The following is an 8408-nucleotide window of genomic DNA, read 5'->3' as shown; positions in this document are numbered from 1 at the left end:
AAGATGAATGAGCACTAGAAAATAGGGTAATCCAGATTTTCCTAAGGTGGAAATAGTTTTTTCTATTATTTGCTAGGTGTTGTGCTATCGTAGGGAAGATTTTGCGGTACCTGGGTCTTGAGACCTGCCAGAGGAGTCATATTTTGTGCCTCACTAGTTATATCTTAGGGGTGCTTATCATCAGCTTCTTGATTCTTTCTCTGTTTTTTGGAGTTTATGTATGACTAAGAAAGAGGGAGAAGGTGTTCCAATCCTTATCTCCTTCCTCTGGTGCTTTGTGTAGGAATCCAATTAAAACTAGATTTACTATAGTCACCCTTGTTCTTACCAGCAAGTAAGTAGCTTTTAGTTTATTTTAAAATTTTATTTATTTTTTTAAGAGATGGGGTCTCGCTATGCCCAGGCTAGTCTTGAACTCATGGGCTCAAGCAATCCTTCTGCCTTGGCCTCCCGAAGTACTGGGATTACAGGCATGAGCCACTGTGCCCGACTAAATAGCCTTTTGTTTAAATACCCTTTTCTTTGAAGTTAATCTAGTTCTGGCAGCTGTTCTAGTTTCTTTGCTGTTTCTTCCAGTTGTCAATTTAACATCAAGATGGGTGGCCCCCTTGGGCTGTGGGACTCTTGCTTACCTGTGTGGCTGTGACTCATTTTTAGAAACCTTCCTGTGGTGGTTCCTTAGTTCCTTTCTGTTCGTTTTTTTGTCTTGTTTTGTCTTGTCTTTTCTTTCTATGGAGTCTCACTCTGTCAGCCAGGCTGGAGTGCAGTGGCACAATCCCAGTTCACTGCAACCTCTGCCTCCCAGGTTCAAGCAGTTCTCCTGCCTCAGCCTCCCGAGTAGCTGGGACTACAGGAGCCTGCCAACACACCCAGCTAATTTTTGTATTTTAAGTAGAGATGGGAGTTTCACCATGTTGGCCGGGTTTGTCTCAAACTCGTGACCTCAGGTGATCCGCCCGCCTTGGCCTCCCAAAGTACTGGGATTGCAGGCTTGAGCCACTGTGCCCAGCCCCTTTCTGTTCTTTCTAGGGTAGGCACCACACTTTCCTGAGTGTTTTTTGATCTGGCTTGAGAAGCTTGTCAGTGCTGCTTTGCTGTAAGTTTGTCTTTCCTTGTATCCTGTCATGTACTTACTTAAGATAGTATTCCCCACATAAAAATTCTGTGCTATGTTTTTTTTTTTACTTTATATCCTTTTTTGTTGACATCTGTTTCTTCTATTTCTTGTGAGTTTATACCTTTTTATTCCTTCGTTATTTTGGGAACATTTCAAAGAGGGATTTTCTTGAAGGTGTGCTTTTATCTTACTAGAAAATGTACACTACTTACTTTTCTTGAACTTTGCTCTCAGGGAGAACAGGCTATGATCCTATTTCTGAAAAACAGTGTAACACAATTGTAAGCTCATGAGGTATATGGACAGTCTATGAGTATAAACAATTTGATTTATTGGGCTAAACCTATATTCTGACCCACCAAGTAGTACTCAAATGTCACCTTCTTAGTGAAGCCTTCCCTGCCCACCCCTGTCAAAACTCCCTATTATTCCCTGATTATTTTTCTTTTTTGCACATATCACAATATAATATGCTCTGTACCTCTTCCCCTCCCCTGTGATGTAAGCTCTGTGAGGACTGGGGTTTTGTTTAGTACCTTATCCTTTCTTTTTTTTTTTTTAATTGAGACAGAGTCTTGCTCTGTCACCCGGGCTGGAGTGCAGTGGCGTGATCTCAGCTCACTGCAAGCTCCGCCTCCCGGGTTCATGCCATTCTCCTGCCTCAGCCTCCCGAGTAGCTGGGACTACAGGAACCCACCACCACGCCTGGCTAATTTTTTGTAGTTTTTTAGTAGAGACGGGGTTTCACCGTGTTAGCCAGGATGATGTCGATCTCCTGACGTCGTGATCCGCCCGCCTCGGCCTCCCAAAGTGCTGGGATTACAGGCGTGAGCCACTGCGCCCGGCCAGTACCTTATCCTTAATACTTGGTATGTAGGTGATAAATAATTACTGGGTATAAAAGGAATGAATATTTCATCTATTCTCGTATAATCTATACTGACTCTTAGCCTCTTTTTCCTGACATGGAGAATTTTAGAAAGTTCATCTCCCTGTCTCAGTGTTTGTTTATCTCTGACTAGGTGATTTCCTCCTCCCTTTAATTGTCTGAGAAATAAACTTTTATTTTTTTGAGACAGAGTCTTGCTTCATTGCCCAGGCTGGAGTGCAGTGGTACGATCTTGGCTCTCTGCAACCTCTGCCTCCCAGATTCAAACGATTCTCGAGCCTCAGTCTCCCGAGTAGCTGGAATTACAGGTGTGGGCCTCCCATGCCCAGCTATTTTTTTTTGTGTGTGTGTGTTTTTAGTAGAGACGACGTTTCACCAAGTTGGCTGGGCTGGTCTCGAACTCCTGGCCTCAAGTGATCCACTTGACTCAGCCTCCTAAAGTGTTGGGATTACAGGCGTGAACCCCCACACCCAGCCTGAATGAAACTTTTCATTGATGTGAAAATAGAGGTTGAAATTTCAATTCCAATGACTATTCTTTCAGTGTTGTTAGCATTTATTGGAGTCCCTCTTAGTGCAGACTTCATCCAGGCCTTGTCATATCTGTCCAGAACAGCTCACTGACCAGCATCCTATTTTTCATGGCCTCTTTGGATGGGTTTCTCTGTGTTTGTTCCCATTGTTTTCTGTTTAGGAACAGTCTAGACAGGTAATACCTCCTTCACCAGCCAGTGTCAGAAACTGATACCTAGTTTGGGCAGTATACATTTTAGGTGCACATACTTTCAGGGTACTTGGTCTGACCAGGATAAATCCTTACTTATCATCCTTTAGTTAAAAGACAGTTATTTGGCTGGATGCGGTGGCTCAAGCCTGTAATCCCAGAACTTTGGGAGGCTGAGGTGGGCAGATCACCTGAGGTCTAGAATTTGAGAACAGTCTGGCCAACATGGTGAAACCCTGTCTCTACTAAAAACACAAAAATTAGTTGGGCATGTTGGCACGTGCCTGTAATCCCAGCTACTCTGAAGGCTCGGGCAGGAGAATCACTTGAACTTAGGAGGTGGAGGTTGCAGTGAGCTGAGATCACGCCACTGCACTCCAACCTGGGTGACAGAGTGAGACAGTGTCTCAAAAAAAAAAAAAAAAAAAAAGGCAGTTTTTTGCCCCTAAAAAATTTTGGCACATCAACATTTTTATATTCTGCCAGATAGCTTGGGGCTATTTAGTGCATGTGCAAACAAGGAAGCAGAACCATTGTGCATCTGCATGGTGATTGTGATCTGACACTAAATTTGAACAACTTATTAAATAGTAATGAATAGTGTACAGTAGACTGTTGAGCTGCCAAGTCATAGACACCATACAAGTGACCATTGCTTGAAGATGGCAAAAAAAATCTTTCAGAAATAGAGGAAAGGATATCACAGGTGGACTCCTTTGTTTGCTGAACTAAACTGTAAGAACTCTTTTGGATGCCCTTCAAAAAAATCAGAGCATCATGCTGTACACTTTAAATATATATAATAAAAACAAGTGGTTGCTAAGTGTTCTTTCCTTTCCTTTCTTCTAAATCAGTGGTCAGCAAGTGTTTTCTATAAAGGGTGAGATAGTAAATATTTTTCAGCTTTGTGGACCGTATGGTTTCTGTTGTAACTACTTAATTCTGCCATTGTTGTATAAAAACAGCTATAGATAGTACATAAATAAATGTGACTGTGTGCCAATAAAATGTTATTTACGAAAACAGACAGCCAAATGGATTTAACCCACAAGCCGCAGTGCTGATTCTTGCTCTAAATCAAAAGTTCTGCCTAACAACTAATTACGGAGCTAGCTTATTTGAGCGTAGCTTTAGAGAATGAAAATGGTTCTTCCTGGTTTTAGGTTTTAGTGTTCTAAGACCTTTTTGGCCTAGGCTCTAACCCCTTTACCTTCGCTCACAGAACCAGAGCTTTCATCATCAAACCTCAAGACCTTCATTTGTTGCCTGGTGTCAAAGGGTATAGATTTGGCTAGGGAAGGGTAGAGTGAGAGTCTTTGCCTTTTCAGTCTCTCAAGTGACCAGAGTAACATTAAAAACAAGATAAATCCTTAAGCCAAACGATTTTATTTTGGATAGATTATGGGACATTTTACCCCTTTGACTACATTATTTTGAGTGTACTTAGTATTTTATCTTTGGTTCAATCTGAATATAGGGTCCATTCAGCTTAGACACATCTTATTATGCCACCTTTCTCATTTCTTTGAAAGGGAAATTGGCTGCCTTCTTTACTTAAGTTTTTTTTTTTTTTTTTTTTTTTTTTTTTTTTTTTTGGGGGGGGGTCCGCCTTGGGCCCCCGGGGGGGGGGGGGTGGGGGGGTTTCCCCCCACGCAGCCCCCCCCCCGGGGTTCCCCGCCATTCTCCCGCCTCAGCCTCCGAGTAGCTGGGACTACAGGCGCCCGCCACCTCGCCCGGCTAGTTTTTTGTATTTTTTTAGTAGAGACGGGGTTTCACCGTGTTAGCCAGGATGGTCTCGATCTCCTGACCTCGTGATCCACCCGTCTCGGCCTCCCAAAGTGCTGGGATTACAGGCTTGAGCCACCGCGCCCGGCCTACTTAAGTTTTTACATTGTTGAAGTTTCTTGGCTATATGTTAGAAGTTTTCCCTTTGTGGTATGAAAAAGAAGACAGCAATTGGTGTTTCCAACTATAGGGGTTTTTTGTTGTTGTTATTTATTTTATTTTTATTTTGAGACAGGGTCTGGCTCTGTTGCCCAAGCTGGATTGCAGTGGTACAGGCTTGGCTCACTGCAACATCTGCCTTCTGAACTCAAGCCATCCTCCCACCTCAGCCTCCCAAATAGCTGGTACTACAGGCACACGCAACCATGCCCACTAAGTTTTGTATTTTTTGTAGAGACGGGGTTTTGCCATGTTGGCCTGGCTGGTCTCAAACTCCTGAGCTCAAGCTATCCACCTGCGTTGGCCTCCCAAATTGCTGGGATTACAGGCGTGAGCCACCTTGCCTGCCCTTGTTATTGTTTTTTAGATCATACTTTTATTTTGTTATTCATTGGTTCTTGCTTTGAGATGTGCAGTTTTTTTTTTTTTTTTTTTTTTTTTGCAAATAGTGTTTCTTAGAAATAGTCTAGCATAGATTTTATTAGCTTGCTTCTAAAGAAATTTCTTTCTACATGATAGATCATTTCATTTTGTTAAAACATGATTTTCTTAATCTCCTAAGGTCCATTCTCTCATGAACATGATGATTGAGGCTATAATTCCGTTTTCTTGCCTGAAATATATAGGCTGGACATCTCTCTTAGTTATGTCTGCAATACTCTCTTGGTCTTTTATTTTCCTGTTAAGATCTCAATTTGGCCTAATTTCTACGACGGTCATTGTCAGTTTGACCATATTTCTTGCCCCTAGTCGGTGTCGCTGTAACATACTGGCCATTTTTTCTATCTTTGGGGAAACTCCAGTTGCTTTTTAGTGCATTTCTTCAAAGATGTATCATTCAAAAGGTGTGAACTCTCCTCAAGGGTAGCGTAACCATTAATCGCTGTAAAATTTGAGCTTTATTGGGGCTTCATTGACATATAGTAGAATGCTTGTATTTAAAGTGTACAATTTGACTTTTACATCTGTGAAAACACCACAAACAAGATAATGCACATTCCTTCCACTACCCCTGAAATTTTCTCTTGCCTGTGTGTTTATCCCCCCTCTCTCCTCTCTTTATTTTCCTGGAGAATCACAAGCACCTGGCACATGGTGGGTAGTTATTTAATACTTATTTAAATGAAGGAGGGAATCTATGGCCGTTGTAGATTTGCAGTTTCTTTCTTTTTCGACTTATTCTCTTTAAATATGGTTTCTTGTTTGTTCCTCAAAAGGCATAAAGGCATATGTGTGTGTGTGTTTGTGTGTGTGTGTGTGTATGTATGTATATGTAAATATATATGTATATATATAAGTTTGTGTGTGTATTAATGTAGCTGGTGGTAAAGGTAGGGAGCTAGGTTTATGATCTTTCTAAAGATCACATGACTATCAATGCTTGGGCTGGACAAAAGCCTTTCTAAGATGTTTGCATACAAGACTGCTTGTATTCTACTATAGCTGCCATTAGGGAAACATTTTGGATATTCAAACTTACTGATTATTATTAGAGTCTCACTGTATATGAACTAGTTTAACTGTTACTTAAAACGCTAAGATTTTAAAAATAATTTTCAGCTGGGCATGGTGGCTCATGCCTGCAATCCCAGCACTTTGGGAGGGTAAGGCAGGAGGATCACTTGAGACTAGGAGTTTGAGACCAGCCTGGGCAACATAGTGAGACCCCATCTCTACAAAAAAGTTACCTAAGCGTGTTGGTGTGCATCTGTAGTCCTCGCCAATTGGGAGGCTGCGATGGGAAGATCACTTGAGCCCAGGAGTGTGAGGTTGCAGTGAGCTATGAATGCGCCACTACACTCCAGCATGGGCAACAGAGCGAGACCCTGTCTCTAAAAATAATAATACATAAAAGTAAATGAAAATAGTTTTCTAAACCTTCAATTGGCTACTTTTTCTATCTGATGGATAAAATTAATTGGACTTATGGCACCTGAGATAGTAATAGAAAACTCATGAGCCAGTTTTTCTTTAATGAAAGATGCAAAGATGATGCCTGTTATAAATAAAAGTGCATAACTCTTGTTTCAGATTACTGCATTAAATTGCACCTAGAAAGAAAGTGGGTAGTTGACAGTAAAGGTCACTGATAGAATAGCCTTGATGGAGTAATGCTGTTAAATAAAATATAATGCTAGTGGTTCACGTTTCAGCATACTGAAAATGTAAACTTAAAAGCAATGTGAATGAAGCACTTAAAAGATTTTAATCTAACTTTTTGCTATTCTGTTCTTTATTTATGAGTTTTGTGTATGTAGCTTAATGGGTAATTACAAGCCAGCCAGTTTGTCAAAAATTATATTCAGTGTCTCTTTTGTCTTCTATGATAGAGTGTTAATTCATTTTTATTTAGTGATTTTTTTTTATATTTAGTTAATGTAGGAGAAGTTACATGATTTGAGAATTTGCTAGATCTTACTTCCGTAATGTATCATCAGTGTTACAGCAGTGTGAAGGCATTTTTCACCTTTGTTCAGGCTTCATTGACATACAATAAAATGCACATATTTAAGGTGTGCACTTTGAGTTTTAACAGATGTATACATCTGTGAAAACACCACAAACAAGATAGTGCAGATTTCTCCCATTCCCCCTCAATTTTCTTCTTCTTGGCTCACTGCAGCCCCTGCCTTCTGGGCTCAAGTAATCCTTCCGCCTCAGCCTCCTGAGTAGCTGGGACTACAGGCATGTGCCACCATGCCTGGCTAATTTTTTGTAGTGACAGGGTTTTGCCATGTTGCTCAGGCTAGTCTCAAACACCTGGACTCAAGTGATCTACCTGCCTCGAACTTCCAAAATGCTGGGATTACAGGCGTGAGCTGCCGTGCCCGGCCTGATCTGCTTTTTGTTACTGTAGATTAATTTGCTTTTTCTAGAATTTGTCTATAAATGGACTCATACAGTGTGTACTGTTTTTGTCTGGCTTATTTCATTCAGCATAATTATTTTGTGATTCTTTCATACTGTTGCCTATATCAATAGTTCTTCCCTTTTTATTACTGAGTATGTCCACTGTACTTATCCTTACTCCACTTATCCTATACGGCAAGTTGTTTATTCATTTATATGTTGATGGACATTTGAGGAGTGTTGTATATTACAAATAAACCTGCTGTGAACATTTGCCTACAAATCTTTGTATTGACCTAGACATTTATTTCTCTTGAGTAAATGCCTAGGCTGGGTCACATGGTAGGTGTAAGTTCAAATTTTAAAGAAACTTGCCAATTTTACAAAGTGGTTGTACCATTTTACATTGCTATCAGCAGCATTTAAGGATCTTAATTGCTATTTTGGAATCACTTTTATATTCATAGGCCGTACTTTTTGGAAGTACAGAGGTAGATAAAAATATTTAGAAGTTTTCTTCCTAGAACTTCAGGGAAACGTCTTTTTGGAGAGTTTATGAAAATATAAAGCTTTTTTTGAGTAAGACATGCTCACTGCCTTAGTCCTTTTCCTTAGTATGATGAGAAGCAGAAGAAAATGTGTTCTTAAGTTTGGATCTCATAAAAAGAGGGAAAATTTGCATTTGGAGGATTTGGTTTTCTAAGTGATTGCTAAGGTAGTATGAAACATGAAATGACATTAGTTTTATAGCATTTAATATGAATAAGTGTAGAGGTGATAGAAGTAACTGGAGATACCATCTTACAAAAGGGTTTGGACAGGAATAGGTTATATAAGAATTTTCTTGGAAAAATCCCCTAACTCATCCATAAGGTATAAGTGTT

This window comes from Rhinopithecus bieti, unplaced genomic scaffold (genome assembly GCF_001698545.2).
Source record: "Rhinopithecus bieti isolate Rb0 unplaced genomic scaffold, ASM169854v2 scaffold_82279, whole genome shotgun sequence".
NCBI lineage: Eukaryota > Metazoa > Chordata > Mammalia > Primates > Cercopithecidae > Rhinopithecus > Rhinopithecus bieti.
The sequence above is the reverse complement of the archived record's forward strand: the minus strand, read 5'-3'. Positions refer to the sequence as shown.